Consider the following 14,903-nt stretch of genomic DNA (forward strand, 5'->3'; position numbering starts at 1 on the left):
TTTTGCCCTCAGACAAAGCTAAATTTGAATATCATTTTGCCACTTGTTAATTTCTTGATCTTGTACACATAGGTCTCTGAGCTGCAAAAAATAATAATAAAACTTATTACTTGGAAGAACAACAATAACAATTGAGTTACAGTAAAGTGTGTGAAGACTTGTGTGAAGATTTAATGAGATGATGAATTTAAATTTCTTAGCCCAGTGTCTGGTGCATGTAAGTCAGTACATGTTAGCTCTTATGAGCCAGGCAGTGGGCTAAGGATTTAATGTATATTATTGTATTTAATCCAGACAACCCTGGGACTTGGGCATTACTATTCCCTCATTTTAATTAATGAGGAAGCTAAGGTAAAAAGGTTAAGTAACTTACCTGGGATTGATTATTAATAATTAATGAAGAGGAAATCTGATGCCAAGTGAAATAGGGATAATATTTCCTACCTTACAGTATTGTTGTCAGGATTAAATTAGTGAATCCCGTAACATGGAGCATATAGTAGCCATTCAATACATTTTCATTTTCTTTCCCTTTTTGCCTTTACAGAACCCCTGTGTTTCACATTCCATCCCATTAAATAACAAATTATTAATGTTATCCCTTAGTATTGCTACCTCCAAAAAACTTACCAACTTTTGCCAAGAAATTTTTTTGAGTAGGACTTTTCATATTCTCATACAGAGCATGGCAATATGTATCTGCATTTTCATATTCCCAAAACACACCAGGATAAATCCAAACCCTGAAGTTTACCATTTCCTTATTGTCAGAATAGATATTCAGATGGTAACCCAAGTAGCAATTTACTCAGATTCAATAGATTTCTAATAATCACTAAGTAATTCACAGACAAAAAATACTGTCAAGAAGATTGATTTATTATGTAGGATTATTTTTTAAAGGCTCACTTTCCTTTTTAACCATCCTAAAATCCAGACATTTTCATCTTCCCCCAGTCCCAGGCAAATTCAAGCCTACTTAAATTCTTTTCTCCTGGAGAATCTTCCTTTTCTGAGGTCAATCGTATTCCCTATTCATAAGTCTGCAATGGTTCCCTGCCAGCTGTTAAATTAATTGCAAATCTTTAGTCCAACATTCGAAGCCATCTATGACCTTACTCAAAATGAATATTTGTGCCTTAATCTCACTCCCTATTTCGTGTACCCACTCTGTACCAAACTATTCCCTCAAACACCCATTTAATGTATTTACTCATGATATTCCCTTTATCTAGAATGTCTTCTTTCCCCATCCCATGCCAGAAAAGCATTTCTATTGACCTTTTTTCTGTATTTTCCAAATCTTCTCCATAAATATTTTGCACATGTTTATTAGCTTTATTCCTTAATACTTGATAACTTTTGTTGCCACCTTGAATGTACTTTTTTTTTTTTTAGTTTAAGCCTTTTTCCTTTTTTTTAGAATAACCCTTTTTTTTTTTTTTTCTTTTTCTTTTTTTTTAAGCAATTTCCCCACTCCCAAGTTGGGCCAGTAAAGATTACATGAAAACTGGCACACCTATTGGCTGGAATACAGATGCATCAAATGAGGATTTAAAAACTTTCTGAGCGAAAAGTAGAACAAAAAGAAAAAAGAATCTCCTAGCATTTTCCCCAAAGGTTTCACTTTCCCACCACACACACTCTCCAAAGGACCGCTACAGATCCAACTCTATGTCAGCTTCTAGGCTTTGTTGTAGAGGGAATCCACTACTTTACTCATGTTCTGAATTGTTTCCAGAGCAGCTTCATAAGTTTTATCTACTGGGGGTTCATCGAAAATAATCAAGACACCCTCCCCCTGGTCCAAGATCCCATGTAAAGAATCATCTGTGACAATTTCTTTTCCACGTCGGCCTTGGAGAGTTTGATGAGGCTAGATATGTGTTCAATCTGAACTCAGGAAAAAGGCTCAATGACTCGGATCAGGTTCCGTTCCAGTAAGTTATCATACAACTTGGCCAAGTGTGTACTGATGATTGGGTCATCCTGGAGCTCTGCCCGATAATCTGTCAGGGCCTTTTCAAAATCTGCCAGTGATCTGTTCTTGCTAGCCTGAGCCACACATTTTAATGCTTCTGTCTGTCTCCCCGCATACCGAAGTACAAGCTTCCCGCTCACCAAACCTGGACATCTTCTAGGTTGTTGAGCATGATTTTGCACAGCAACATGTACTTCAGAGATGTGATGGCCTTTGGGCTATGGATGGAGTCATAACCCTCAAATGCCTCATAGAAATAGGAGTATGCAGTTTTCCAATCCTTCTCTTCTGCTGCATGGATAATACCTGACTGCATATCCAAGGTGGCCTGCAATTTAGGGGGGCAGTAGATAGCATTTGCTGTAGTTCGAGCAGAGGTTAAGGCAGCTCGGACTTTTGGCAGGTTGCTCAGGGCATGGTGTGTTTTGTTTTCTAAAAGCTGTACTTCCACCAAAAGGGCTTTGTCATCCATCTTTTCCAACTCCCGCAGCAGCTGAGAACCCAAATGCAATGCTTCCTGGTACCTCTTGGTATCAAAGTACAAAGACACCAGTCTTGCCTCCAAGGCTTGGTGTAAGAAAGTTCGTTTCTCTGATTTGGCCCATTCGATGCACTCTAAACACAACTCGACCTCTTGCCCTGTAGCTGCTTCCATATCAAGAAACTGATCAAGAAGAGATCAGACCAGACGAGCTGCTTTAGCCTTGCTGATGGAATTCAAGAAGGGTTGCACTTACTTCAGGAGTCCTCCAAGCTCTGCAGCTTGTCCAGTCTTCGCCAAGAGAGACCCCAGTTCCAGGATACTCTGCTCTTTGACCTGCACTGCCTCCTCATCGTTCTCCTGAATGTCACGCTTCATGATGGAGTGGAGAATGTCGATGGAGGCCTCCTGGTCGGTGCTGAGTAGAGACTGGGCTCTCTGGAACTCCACCACTGCCACCGCCGCCATGTTACCGCTTTCACACCATCCTTACCTAATACATTTTCAAATACATCACTCCTGGATAAAAGAACATTAATGATTTTTATGTGTCAGTCTTGCCTCTAACAAGTGTGTCAGACTCTTATTAGGTATTTCAGCAATTTCCTGCAGAGTATATATATATATATTTTTTTAAAGCTTTATTTTATTTATTTATTTTTTTTTTTAAAGATTTTATTTATTTATTTGACAGAGAGAGAGCGAGAGCAGGAACACAAGCAGGGGGAGTGGGAGAGGGAGAAGCAGGCTTCCTGCCGAGAAGGGAGCCCGATGTGGGACTCGATCCCAGGACCCTGGGATCATGACCTGAGCCGAAGGCAGACACTTAATGACTGAGCCACCCAGGCACCCAGAGTATATATTATTTTTAAAATCAATTTTTTTAAAAAAAAATAACAGTAGCAAACATTTGCATACTATTCATACATACAGGAACTGTTCTAAATGCTTCATGTAGGTAAACTCATTAAATCTTACTGAAGTAAATTTTTTTAAACAATTTTATTTATTTATTTAACAGAGAGAGACACAGTGAGAGAGGCCATGTACTTATGCTTACATAAGCAGGGGGAATGGGAGAGGGAGAGAAGCAGGCTTCCCGTGGAGCAGGGAGCCTGATGCGGGGCTCCAGCGGAGGACCCTGGAATCATGACCTGAGCCAAACGAAGACGCTTAACCAACTGAGCCACCCAGGCGCCCCAGTAAATTTTTATTTTTAACCCTGGTTCACAAATGAAGAAACAGACACACGCAAAAATGAAATAGCTTGGAAGAAGTCCCCAAACCAGGAAGTAAGGAGATTGCGATTCGAAGTCAGTCTAGCTCAAGAGTCCACATTCTTAACTTTAGAGCATATTGTGTGAGCCATGGAGTCAGAGAGACTTGGGTGTAGGTCCTGGCTCTTCTAAATTGGGAAAGTCACTCGCTCCCCATGTTTCAACTTACTCATCAGGAATATGAAGTGAATAATAGCTACTTTACAGAGTTCTTCCAAGGACTCAGTGAGAAAGTATGTGATAGCATCTTGTACAGTGTAGCATAAAAATAATAGCTACTAGTACCATCGTTCCCTTCTCTCTCCAAAGAGTTTTGTTCATCTTTTTCTGTTGAAATCCCACACATCTGTCTCTGAACTACCAAGAACTCTGTACTTTTCTCTTGGTAGTTAATCATGTACCTTCCTGCCAACCAGCTATTTGGCACCAATCTGATCTTCCCTGCTAGACTGTAGCCTCCTTGGGGACAAGCACTACACCTCATTTATTTTGGTTTCCCCACAACACCAGTGCATTGTCTTACACATAGAACCTGCTCAGCAAATATTTGTTGAAAAAGTTTTCAAATGCACTAGTTGTAAAAAATATAAATACATCTGAGTCTGGTTTGCATCAGCTTATTTACAAAACCATGTGATCATCTCAGAACTGCAAATTTCCATATAGGTAAACCTGCAAGAGAATCAACTTACTTTCCATTTACACATTTGTAGGTATTCATATAGTCCAATTACTACAAACCCTTTGTATGCTCTATAAACAAATTACCCATTAGCTTCCAGTTAAAAAAAAACAGTCCCTGGTTATTTTATGTGAAAATGGGTTTTAATCACAGGGACCTGCCTTGTTTCATTCACATGAGACAGTGGCTTTGGTGGAAGGAAACAAAAACAGAGAAGCTATGTTGAAATCATTGTAAGAGGAAGAGAAGCTCTCTCCTCTGAGTGGTGCAGCCTTCACTGCATCACACCCAAAGAGGTTGATTCATTTCCTCCCCTCTCCTCCACCACCTTGAAAGCCTTTTCTCCTTTCTCCAGCTCTTCCTAAACCCCTCCACCCTTGCCACTGATTCAGTGAATCACAGAGAGATCACCCAACCAACCAGGAAGAAAATCTAAAGTAGGAGAAGAAGAAATACGCTGGGTTTTTGGTTTTTTTGTTTTTCAATTAGAGAAAAATAAAGAGAACTCTTCACTGGGAGATTTCTATAATTATTAGTACGGTTGATCATGATAATCTTTTTAAAAATCTTCTTACTGAGGTATAACATATATACTGCAAAGCGCACAAATCATACTGTGCAATGCAATGAATTTTCACATATATATGCAGGGTGTATACATGTAAACCATGTAATCGCATCCAGATCAAAAGATAAAATGCTTCCAACACCCCAGGAAAACCCATGCCCCTTCTCAGTCAATAGACACCATCTGCTTCCACAGAGGTAACTATTCTGACTTCTCTCACCACAGATTTGTTTTCCTTGTTCTTGAACTTCTTGTCATTGGACATGTCATGTCATGCCATCTAGCATATATTCTTTTCTGTCTGGCTTCTTTCAGTCAGCATTATGTCTCTGAGATTCATTCATATTGTGTACAGTAGCAGGCTCTTTTAATTACTATTTTGTATTCCATTTATAGATTTTATGAATAAAGCTGCTATTATGAATGCAGAGCTATAAACATTCCTGCACGTCTTTTGGTAGATATAATGGAAGTATTCAAAGGCCTTTTACCTAATCTTCCTACTTCTGCTTCTTCACCTCAGTTGCTACCATTCCAGGAATCTCCCTAAGTCAGCCTGGACCCTGGCTCCCCACAGAGCTCTCAGAGGATCCCCCACTGTCTATAGAGTTTGTTACAACTCCAACCCAGGCTTTCAAGGACCTCCATGATTTGCCCACATTCTACCTCTCCAGGCTTATTTCCTGTCAAATTTCAAGATTTATTACCTTCCCATAGTCTCCAGTCAAAACACATAACTCACTGTTTTCCACACACACCCTGAACTTTTGTTTATGAACATACTAATCCCTCCCTATCCAGCAAGTATTTTCTCATCAATTATAAATTAAGAATAAATATTTGAATTTTTAAAAGCCGTTTGCTTCAGATTATTTTAAAGACATCTTCCTGATATGACGTTATGGAAAGGTTATAAAAAGTAACAAAAACGTAAATGGAATTTTCCATCCAGTTTGGAAGAAGCTAGGAGTATACACCTGGGACAATTTTATACACAGATTAAGGTTAGGGGCTTTGAGGAATACTGCTTCTGTCACTTTCTAATTTATAATTAATTAATAAAGAAGCTGTACATCATAGAGGTGAAGAGTAAGAACTTGGGAACCAGATTGCCTGGGCTCAAATCCCAGCTCTGCCACTATCTAGCCGTAAGACTTGGGTATCTTGCTAACCAAACTGTGCCACAGCTTCCTCGTCAGTAAAATGGTGATTAGAATAGTACCTTCTTCAGAGGGCTGTTGGAAGGATTCAAAGAATTAATATATGTAAAGCACTGTATCTGGCACCTAGTAAGTGATATGTACCACTCAGCTACTTATAGTACTGCTATTATTATATATCAACAACTACCATTACTAACTTCATTAACAGAACACTATTATTCTTGGGGATTTGAAGTCTTGAGAGACAAGGAAAATATTAAAGGGAATTAACCAAGCAATATTTTTTGAGAAGGATCCTTCCAAATGAGAGAAAAAATTCTGTAGAGGCAGAATAGTGGACCCAGAAATACCAATGGTTTGAACAGAGTATAGCCAGTGAAATATGCCAACAGTTTCAGGGGGCCCATACAACAGAGTTACCAGTGTCCAAGGTGAATTCATGATTCAGAATAGGCATCTCTGAGAGTACTTGTTTCTCCCTGCTAGTGGGGCTACCCATTATGCAAAGGGCAGAACGTGGTACCTAGCAATTCACACTGATGCCATCTGTGTGTCTGGAGACCCATTATCAACTTTATCTTTAGAGCTTGATCATCTCAGGAAAATAATGCTCCCTATGAGCAGCGTTCCAAGGTATCCCAGAATATTCCATATTTTCTGAAGACAGGTTGCAAGTTAATAAGAGAGAGGCTAGAGTTTAGTGCCGATTGTGAGTATAATGATTCCTTTTTGTATTATTTTATTGCCATCTCACATTTAAGTAAACTGAGGCAAGAACATGTTAAGTTAGTTGCCTATGACCAAATAACTCAGAAGAAGCAAAAATTGGATATAAATCTATAAACCTGAATCCAGGGCCTGTGCAATTTCAACACAAAGAGCAAAATTTTTAATTTTTTGGTTGGCAGGAATTTGCTACTAGTAACTTTCAACAGATTAAATGCAGTGGAACAATAAGTTCAGATAAGAAAGTCTTCAGTTTTAGATTCAATGAAATAAAAAAGGGGCAGAGACCTCAGGGGCTATTCTTTCTGTGGAACTCTATGGGTATAGCTTGCTGGCTAACAAGAAATGGAGTGTGGAGGAGGGGATCCGAGGGCAACTATTGCCCTGTCTTTCATGGGAACCTAATTATCTGATGAGAAGAAACAGAATAGGCATCTCAGTGCTGAGGAATGGAGGTATTGGGGGTCACTGAAATCTCTAGGTAATTTATAGGGAGTTTTATGGTCCTATGTCACATTTATGCTCTTAGAATCCTTCTAGGTTCCATTACTCCCTCTGTGTCCCTACCTCACCAAATTTTTCACTTCTGTTGAATCATTTTTAACACTTCAACAATTATGAGTTGGTAAAGAGCAAAGATTTGAAATGTCTCGTTTTTTAAAATGATGACACCTGTGTAGTCTACTTAAGGGTTGGAAATTTTCTCCGTAAGCCCTGCTAAGACTTACAAATGTTAAAATAAAATGAATTCCTTTTTAAATGTCTAAGGCACTATATTTATTCTTAACCTGAATCGTCATCTGAAGCATTAATTTGCTTAATAGAGCCGTGTTAAATATTGTTTGGAGCTCATGGTTGTCTTGGATAGAAACACACCGACAGAAAAAGGAGAAAGACAACTAAACAGAAACCACACGAACTAAATACCCTCTGATTGATACTGTATTTAAGACAAGTGGTAAGTGCATTTTGTGTGGTGGGGAGTGAAGCAAGTTGAGGACATGCTCATTTCAATCAGTTGCTTCTGGGTGGAGAAGGCCTCATTACCCCCTCTCCTTTATTTGGTAGGAAGTACTTCATGGAGGGAGGTGGAGTTTAAGGAAGGAAAAGAAGAGTCAAAAGAAAGCCATCCAAGGAATAAAGTGTCACTTACAATAAAGTTTCAAGAAGACAGAGGACAATAATTATTTTGTAGAATGGGAACTCTGAGATTGCTTCAGGAAGCAAAAATTTGGACACATTTTATGTGGGCACATTACCTCTCTGGGGGCTCTAATTCTTGTATTCACTGCTCCTACTCCAGGGCTTTATCTCTTTGAGGATATTGGCATTTTCTGAGTAAATTAATACATTTCCTTTTTCTATTATTCCATACTCTGTTCCCAAGTGAGACTGCTCTTACTGTATTTCATATTAAAGAATGTCAATTTCAGGCTAAGTTAAAATCTCTCTCTTGAATTACCATTTTCTGTATAAATACAGGCAACACCTACTGTATTATTTTCTGTTAACTTCCATTTTTATGCACTCAAACATTCTCTTCCCAATGATGTCAAGTTCAATGAAGCCAAAGAGCAACAATTGTGCTTCTTTGTTGAATCCCCATAATATCTGCTCTATGCATTTGCACATAATAAATATTGGTAGCCTAGATTTACGAATCCAAATGGCATATTTGTATCTTTCAATGAAACCCTAAAGTTTTGCATTCTATTTTTATGAATGTTGTTGTTCTCCATATTTCAACCTACTGTTCTGAAAAACAGGCTATACCGAAATGAAATTTACCAAGGGAGGGAATTCAAGTAGAAGTAAAATTGTCCTTCTTATTTTTGGTTAACACATCAAATTCTGAGTTTATAATTAGGACATATGTAGTACGGAAAATGCTTCAAGTTCCTTTTGCAAAGATATTTTTTTTTCCACTGAGGAAAGAAAATGGGTAACCTAATTTCAAAACAGAGAAGTTGAACTCTGCTATAATGGGGCATTCATTATTGCAAAATGTTCACTACCGCTTCAGGATGATCTGCTGTAGAGAGGTGACCAGGAAGTGGAGACTCCAAGCTATAAATATTCTCAGAGAACTATGGAGCATCTGCTTTTAATTTGTGCTTGGTTGGCTTATACATCAGACAGGAAAACATCTCTGGTGTTAAGAGGTTTGAACAGATGCCATAGAGTAAGTCCCCAGTTCCGAGTGTTTGTTGTCATTTTGGTTAGTGAACTCCGCCTACCAAAACAAAAATGAACAGAGTGCTTCAGAGGCTCCCCTTCGGCTTTAACCTTTAAAGAAAGAAAAAGGGGAGCAAACTTTTTTGCCTGCTCTCCCACACAGATAGGTTTTTAACCAATGATCTAAGAAACATTTTTAACCCTTTATATATGCAAACTCTGTAGTTTTTACACATTATTTAAGTCTGGAGTTGACTCAACCTTCGTTTTGTTGTCTCCTTGCCCTGCTGTGGTTATTGTTGCATTCTAGATCTTTCCCAGATTTGTATTTAACCCATTAAGCTGATTAATGTTCCATTTGATCATTTTTATGAGTAAATGCAATGTTTTAACAGCTTAAGAAATGGGGGTAGCTATGGTTGGATCTAAAACTTAGGTAGAAGTTACCACTTAAATCAGAAAAATTGAGTCATATTATGGGAGGTCGACCACACAAATTCTCTGCAGGTATCAAATTTGTTTTCTTGTTGAACAACAGATTAACCAATAATTTGGTATAACAGTTTCTCAGCATGTAGCTTGTGTGAAAAACATCTTTCTAAAAAATAACCATAATTAATATATTCTGACCTATGTATACATTGAGTGGATTCCACAAAATATTTAACTTTCTCTAGTCCAGATTTTAAACAGTTCTCCCAAGACTTGGACCTTTATTTTTTTTTATTTTTTATTTTTTTAAAGATTTTATTTTATTTATTTATTTGACAGAGAGAGACAGCAAGAGAGGGAACACAAGCAGGGGGAGTGGGAGAGGGAGAAGCAGGCTTCCTGCTGAGCAGGGAGCCCGATGCGGGGCTCCATCCCAGGACCCTGCGATCATGACCTGAGCCGAAGGCAGATGCCTAACGACTGAGCCACCCAGGCGCCCCCCAAGACTTGGACCTTTATTAACTCTTTATTACCAGAGAACAGTCTTTTATCCTGAACTTTTGGGTATTTACTTGTTGATTAACTATACTTAGTTAATATTTACCAAAGATTCATTATGCATTACGTACTTAGATGGGTAGAAAATACAAAAGATGCATAATAATTCTAGTCTTCAGAAACCTTTGTTGTTGTGCTCGCTTCGGCAGCACATATACTAAAATTGGAACGATACAGAGAAGATTAGCATGGCCCCTGCACAAGGATGACACGCAAAGTCTTGAAGCGTTCCATATTTTTAAAATAAAAACAAAAAAAGAGAGAAACCTTTGTTGTATGGTACAGAAACAAAACTAACATCTATGGCAACATTACAGGACTAGTGAGTTCTAAACAATGCAAGAACCAAAATTTTTCAATAGGAAATTGGAGAACGTAAACATTAATGTGATCTGGGGGAAAAGAGAGTCTTGGGAGAGTTTGGGCTTGCTCTGATCCTTAAACAATGGAGGGGTAGGAGTGGCTAAAGGGAAGCTGAAAGACATTAGCTCCAGATGTGAAAGCAAAGGGCAAGAAATAGACTTACTCTATCAGAAAAACAGTGAGAGGCAGGGCTGAAGAAATGAGGGCTTACTTGTTCAGATTCCTGAGAACCCTCTCTGAAAGCCATTTGTTGCCTATTTTAACCTCTTTACTCTTTTTTTGTCTTTTTTAAAAAATTATTTAAATTCAATTAATTAACATATAGTGTATTATTTGTTTCAGAGGTAGAGTTCAGTGATTCATCAGTTGGATATGACACCCACTGTTCATTACATCCAACCTCTTTGCTCTTGCTGGAGGATTCCCATAGTTTTTTCATTAGGGCAACAAACAGCTCTCAACGGCCTATATGAGAAAGCAAAATGACAGAGCATTTAGGCTTCCCAGATAGTTACTAAACAATGTACATTTTAGAAGTATATTAGTGCCTTACTCCCTTCTCTAATCTTTCAGGTGCACTCTGTTTAAAAAAGAAAAAAAGAAAGGAAAGAAAGGTGGCCACATCTGCATGATTAGTGATGATGGCCAAACTTTATTTCAGAGATGCTAAGGATAATAGCACAGAATGTAAGAGACATGGCTATGAAGTCACGGGAGTGATTCTTTCCTAAACACAGTATAAGGTAAAACTTCAGATGGTTTTGTCACCTTCAAAATCATGCCCTTGAAAAGCTGTGTGATTATTCCAATGATGCTTCCATTCTTCAAGACATTTTTAGAACCCTTCTCTTTGAACCGTTCCAGGAGCCTGTGATGAAGTTTTTAAATGATCTTCTTTCCCAGAGACAAACCCTCTACCCTTACCTCCTGCTCTCTGTATCAACATCTGCCTCACCTTGCATGCTCAATTTTTCCTGCCCAAACTGGTGCATCTTCCTTATTTTGTCCCTAGCCTCTGCTCTGTCCTTGTTTTATCTGTTAGTCCCTTCCCCAGGGTTCAGGAAATTCAGGATAGGGGGAGAGGATACATGGCCTGAATCTGAGGAGGTATTCTAAATTAGCAAGAAGACAGTGAAGTGAAATAGAGAGAAGTCAGAGATAAGAGAGAACTAAAAAAGGTGTAATCTTAACAACCACCACAACCAAAAAATACTTCGGCAATGGATGGATGGCTAGGCTAGTGTGGGAAATGGGAAAAGGATAGAACATATCAAACAACACAGGGAAAGCAGCACAAACACTAGAACTTGTGGTGGGAAGTATTAGCATTATAAACTAAATATGATAACAAATATGCATAAGGGAGTATTCAGATTCTCAATTGACTCCTAATTTATCAGGCCAGTTTCTATCCACTTGCTCTGAAGCCAGTCTATCTCTGCCAAACTCTTCTAGTTTGGGGGAATGCAGAATTGGAAAATGGAGACTACCACAGAACCCAAGAGGCAAGAGGAAGGGAAAGACCTAGCAAAAGAGGAAATTGGAGTGGGCAAGTGAGAATCTGGAGTGTCAAAGAGTATGAGATGCGAAAGAATGGGGATCCAAGAAATATCCCAAACAGGCCATTAGTTGTATGCACTTTATTGCTTTCTCAAGATATGCAATCAATACATCGAATACCTTTAAAACATGTTTGGGTGAGAACTCTGCTTCTTGAACGGAACGCCACTCTGAGACTGGACCACATGCAAGGGCTTGGATAAGGTTACAGAAACAGATGCAACCACTACATCGCACTAGGCTCTGAGGTACTCACCTGCTCTCTCACGGGGCAGGACTACAACTTTTGTTGCTGCTGGCCTGGCACGGAAATGGACACACTCTCCAGTCTATGAAAGCAGACTGCTGACCAGAATGCTGAGTAGGCAGATGCCTTAGATGCTGTGACATCTATGGAAGCCCCCGGGCAGGACCTAGGACTAGAGACTACAACATCAGTGGCACCCAGTCACCTCCTTCTCTTCTTTGGTGAGCTCACTCAACCTCGATGGGGGAAAAACGCATGTGCACATATGCCTGGTTTCTAATCTTCTCATCATGCTTATCCCAAACCACCTTTTCCGCTCATAGGAGAAATAAAGGGAGTTTGTCGTACTCAGTAAGCCTGGACGTGGAGGGCTTCTTTACACTTTCCACTGCTCGATAAATGAATTGATATTAATGGAGTTTGTGGAGCTGCCCTGCAAAAGCAGACAATGGAGGCAAAATAGAAATTTTCCATCTTGTGACTAGAACGAAACCTAAACAGAACCCTAAATACCAGGATGATGTGCTATGTTCTCTTGGGTATTTTTTTCTTTTTTCTTTTCTTTACTTTTCTCATCTGCACTTGCAAATTTTAGGTTAATTCTGCAAGAATCCAAATACCCACAGTGCTTTACAGAACACACTGTCTTCGAACAAACACAGGCTCTACTATTTATAGCTGATTGCTTCACCACTTGCTTGTCTTGCCTGTCTCTTGAATGTCCCTTGCCATAAACAAAGCAGATGAAGATGGATTTTCTGTGCATCTTAAACATTTCTTTATTCTCTCAAATGCTGATAAAATTGAACCATCCCGGGAATTTACATCATGAATGTCACAGCAGTTGGAGCACCAGACATGTGACTCACTGTGATATCACTTCTCTTAGTTACCTCCAGCCAAATTTGTTAACCTCTACTTAAGTGTTCTTGGTCAAAGGTGCCCTGCAACTTAGCTAGAGTTAATGGATATGTAACTGACATAAACATTAAAAAGGAAGATTCAGACAAAGACATCATTGAGCCAGAGCCGTTGATTCTATTGTCCCTGTTGAAAGAAAAGTCATTTCTGTCCCTGAGTAGTGAATACATTTATACCCTGACACCAAATATGTCTAAATGCTTGTGAACAACAATATAGATGGAAACCCTGGACAGAGTCAGGAAATGGGAACAAGAAAGAATTAAAAACCCATCTTCAATTGCCCATATTTTTTAAAAAGAAAGAGAGAAAGTAGAAAATCAAAACCTATTTATGTTGCACACATGCAAAAGCTGTGTGGGAAGATGAGGTATTCCTGATGAATGAGAAAATGAAACTTGGAACTTTTAAATGAAAATCAACTATATTTTTTCAATATATATCTGGATCTATGACAATAATCTATGCCTTTTATATAGAATTGAATCAAATCAACAAAATTGAAGAATTCAGCACAAATGTAACTAGAGGGAAATATTTGGAAGACCCCCAAAATACAACACTGTAGTTAAAATTAGATATACTTTAGTTTGGAAAAATATCTTAAACTCTATTTAAGGTTTATAAATCTTTTTTTAATGTCTTATGGGGGGAGCTTTTAATGATTTTCCTGAAGATTATATCTAAATGAATTAATTTTAATTCTCCCTAAACAGGGATAATCCGCAAGAGTTATGGTGGACAATCGACTGATTTACCCAAATGCAGCCACTGCAGTCCCAATTTGAATCCTGGTTGCACAGCTCTTTAGGCACACCTATTATTGGCTTACAAGTAAATCACTGTACTTATAATTTCACCTTTACACCCACTGAAGAGTCACCTGTCAAAGGACTACTGATCGGTTTTCACTACCTAGTGAGCTGCAAAGGCTGAATTTTAAAACTAGTTATATAGGGAAAACCAGCTTTTCTTAGCTTTTGTGCTGTCCATTTATGAGGACATTAAGCTTACTAGAAAGGAAAAGGACATGTCTCTTCTTTCCTCTTCATAGGGCCTGACTTTCTGGTGACCTTGCTCCATCAGATTAAAATAAAAAAATTTATTTTAGTGAAGCTGGTTCAGATAATCTCTTTTATCTAACCATGAAAAAATTGGAAGGCTCAACTAAAGTCATAGTAAATGTTAACCTCTACCAGGAATTGAGGCTGCAGTATTCACCCATAGAATGGGGAAACTGCATTTTATGAATTCAGAGTCAGTGGCCTCTATCATGTACAGAATATGGGGTGACATTAAGAATCCGAAATAAAAAAGTAATTATCACAGTCACAGAGTTGATTCATTTGGCTGGTCAGGTCTCCTGACTTCCTATAGTATACATTCAATCCTACTCCCTTGGCCCCAGTTCCACCTCAATTAAGCTAATGCTACTTCTTTTATATATCATTTAAGATAATTTAGAAGATTAAATAAGATTATTTATATTTTTTTTAACCTGACAATACCAAATACATACTAAGACTATAAAAACTAAGACTTTATTTTATATCTGTAGTGATTATAAATTAGGATTATAGTTCCATAATTTTGTACATTCCCATATTTGAAAGCCAAGTAACAGTGTCAGGCAATGCAGTAATTTTATTAAAATTGCAGATGATGCAAAATCAATGTTTTTAAATTATTTTGTAATGAAGTTAATAAAAAAGCATTATACCAAATTATATGGAGGTAATTATCTCAAAAAAGAAAAAATATATTTAAAA

The 14,903-nt window shown here is 38.3% G+C and overlaps 1 non-coding gene and 1 pseudogene across 1 annotated transcript; one reads left to right on the plus strand and one right to left on the minus strand.

Moving 5' to 3' along the window:
* Positions 1-1,672: 1,672 nt before the first annotated feature.
* On the minus strand, positions 1,673-2,930 carry LOC116628342 (annotated as a pseudogene).
* A 7,246-nt stretch (positions 2,931-10,176) lies between these two features.
* LOC116630300 lies at positions 10,177-10,283 on the plus strand. Its single transcript, XR_004298903.1, has one exon. It is a non-coding gene; the product is annotated as a U6 spliceosomal RNA (small nuclear RNA).
* Positions 10,284-14,903: the final 4,620 nt, after the last annotated feature.

This window comes from Phoca vitulina, unplaced genomic scaffold, assembly GCF_004348235.1.
Source record: "Phoca vitulina isolate PV1807 unplaced genomic scaffold, GSC_HSeal_1.0 scaffold3, whole genome shotgun sequence".
Lineage (NCBI taxonomy): Eukaryota > Metazoa > Chordata > Mammalia > Carnivora > Phocidae > Phoca > Phoca vitulina.